At 47.0% G+C, this 2973-nt stretch overlaps 1 long non-coding RNA gene across 2 annotated transcripts in view; it reads left to right on the plus strand.

The window, feature by feature from the left end:
- The first annotated feature begins 265 nt into the window (after positions 1–265).
- LOC112478700 overlaps positions 266–2973 on the plus strand; it is a 6795-nt gene continuing 4087 nt past the window's right edge. Inside the window, exons 1-3 of one of the 2 annotated variants that reach the window (XR_003045945.1) lie at positions 266–633; positions 901–1015; positions 1138–1396. This is a non-coding gene — a long non-coding RNA (uncharacterized LOC112478700). Of the gene's footprint in view, positions 634–900; positions 1016–1137; positions 1397–2973 lie in introns of those variants that run through there. The other variant, XR_003045944.1, reaches the window with a different exon arrangement.

The following is a 2973-nucleotide window of genomic DNA, read 5'->3' on the forward strand; positions in this document are numbered from 1 at the left end:
TGGAATGGATCAGAAACAATACCGTGCGGCAGAGTCGCCTACCAGCCCAAGATGTGCAGACTGTTATGTAGAACAAAGAAAATTCTGCCTGTTCTAAGTTGCTGTTATTTAGTTTCCGTGAGGGCAGTTGGACCAAGACATTAAACCATATATCAGGTTTCAAAGAGAATTCCAAATTCCTCAGCTCCCCTTCTTAACCACTTAGGACCCATGGTGTAACTCATGAGCAGTCCTTGCATCAGCCAATCTGCAGGGCTGTCAATGCTTTAGATTCCACGGAAAGGTAGCTTCCGTGATATAAGTGATTTTCCACTTTAATTCCCCTGAAATTTGCTTAAAGACAGAGATCCACTGCCTTAGAAGCCGAAAGAGTAGCCTCAGGGAGAAGGATTTATATATTTGGCCCCAAATTGAACTCCTTTCTATTAGGAAGACACTGGGCATGCAGAAGCCAGGAAAAGAGAGTCATTTTTCACTCTCTGAGTTAGAGATCTTTAGCCCAGTTCAAGGATGGACTTTGGATTAGAGAAGAGACTGCTCATCAATTCCTTCACATGTCCACCCAGATGCTGTCTTCCTGGCCTCCAAGTTTGCTCTTTAGACTGGCAGTCTCCAACCTTTTTGGCACCAGAGGTCAGTGCTCCTATGAGAATCTAATGCCTGATGATCTGAGGTGGAGCTGAGGCGGTGATGCTAGTGCTAGGGAGTGGCTGCAAATCCAGATGGAGCTTCGCTCACTTGCCGCTCACCTCCTGCTGTGCAGCCTGGTTCCTAACAAGCCACTGATTGGTACTAGTTCACAGCCCAGAGGTTAGGGACCGACCCCTGATTTAGACTCTGGGCCGTTTCTTATGTCTTGATTCCATCCTATGCCCAGTTCCTTGTTCTTCCTCCCTCCAGGGCATGGTGGCTGTCACTACCAAGGAGTACTCTATCAGCAATACTAGTTGGGAGCGATCAGCCCCATGACCATGATGGCATCTGGGTCTCCACAAATACTATCAGTCAAGATAAGGTAAGTTTTGCTGCAGTAACAAACAGCTCCTAAACTTCAAGTGCAACATGGTCAGCAGGGTCTGCTCACTTAACCACTTGAGGATTCCCAGATGTCCATCTTATGACACTACATTTCGACAGGATTTTTGTGGCATGAGAAGAGAGAACACAGAGAATCATGGTCCATGATGCTTCTAAGCAGAAATGAGCTGTTTATTGGATATGCGAGTCACAGAGCCACTCCTACCTTCAAGGGCTGGGGAGTGCAGTTCTCCCCTGCGTCTGGAAGGGAAGGAGTGACTGGAGGTGTTGGTGAGCAGTAGCAATGCCTGCCACAGAGTTTACACAGTGGAGCAGCTGATGGACAAGCACGACGAGTCTTCGAGGTGGCCATGTGTGCCAGGAGTCGAACAAAGTGATCCGCTAGGTGTAGGAAGACTATCGTGAACCTTCCAGTTATGTTTATTCTTTATCTCCTCCTTTTTAAATGTCTATATTTTGAGTATGTCTATTATATCTTTTCTAGTGAGTCTATCTATTTGTATGGTGCATAACGTATATGTAGTTGTACATGCTTAGAATTTGTAAGTAAATAAATATGCTCATACTCGGGGTGGATGCTCAGAAAAGTTTTATGGATGGAGCAGCCATCAAAAATGTGTGATGCACACTGAGCCAGAGAATAGGACCCAAAGATCCTCAGGCTGTGAGTGCTGAAGGCTTTTTGAAAAGAGAACCTAGGGCCCTTAACCCCAAGGTGACTCAGTTTTCTTGGCTGAGAAATTTCAATCATGATTCCCTTTTTAGAAGCTGGGATTGATATCCAATAGGTCCTTAGAGAACAGAGGCTGAGACAGGAGAGAATTAGATTGCATACATATTTCCCTCTCTTGCCTATAGCCAGCAAATGCAAAAGCAGCTGCAGTGCTTTGCAGGAAGGCTGCTAAAAGCTGATGTGCATTCGTGACTGAGCATGGTGCATGGTATGCGGTGTGGACGTGCTGGGTGTTTGGTGGTGATCCCTGTCAGGTAGGGAACACTACCTCAGACTGGAGAGCCAAGGGGTAAAACAACAAGGGCATCCACACATGATCTGCCATCGCTTTTTCTGGAGTGGCTGAAAACCTTTGTAAGTTTTACTCTAGGCGAAGTGTGTTACTGGAGGAGTCTTTCTGATGGAGAGGGACGGGGGAGAGAGAGAGGGAAAATAAATGCCTGTGTGTTTGTGTGTGTGCATGCGCATTCATGCACACATTGCTGGAAGCTACTGTAGATAGAGTCTGTAACTTTTTCTTCTTCTGGTTAAAATAAGATCTCTCAGCTTTGGGATATGAAAAGAAGGAAAGAAAGACCACTGACGGGGAGACTGGCACAGGGAATAGATGAGACAGGTGCTGGTAGGAAAAGTGTGGAGGGAAAGTATCAGAAGACAGTTCTGAAAGTAAACACCGGAAATGACTGTTGTATCCAAGCCGTTGGGCAGACCAGGAGATGAAAGCCTGTGATCCAGAAGCCTTTGGGGTCCACTCAGACCAGGATCCTCTTGACAGCCTGTGGATGGGCAGGAGCAGCCCAGCCCTGATGTCTCACACTCAGCCAGGGGGGCACGGGCTGCCCAAAGTCCCCAGCCAGGGTGGAGAGGCGAGAACTCAGTGTCTGTGCATGAGGCAGCAGCATCTTCCCTTAGAGGCCTGCTCCCCCTTTCATTCCCCTCCCTCTGTGTGAAGGACACTGTCAATTTTCCAGCCACTTAGGCTCAAACTCTCAGCCATCTTCCTAACACCTGCCTCCCATTCAATCAGTTGTTAAATTCTGGCAATATCACCTCTCACTCAGGTCCCCTCCTCTTCCTCCCTATGCTGCTTCCCAGATCAGGAGATAAAAAAAACCCTTGCATGTTATAAAGCCCCATCCTAACAGTATTTCTTAGGACTTCTAAATCTTTAGTTCATGGATCAGAAACCAGAATTCTAGAAG

Source organism: Pteropus alecto, unplaced genomic scaffold, assembly GCF_000325575.1.
Source record: "Pteropus alecto unplaced genomic scaffold, ASM32557v1 scaffold22, whole genome shotgun sequence".
NCBI classification, from domain to species: Eukaryota; Metazoa; Chordata; class Mammalia; order Chiroptera; family Pteropodidae; genus Pteropus; species Pteropus alecto.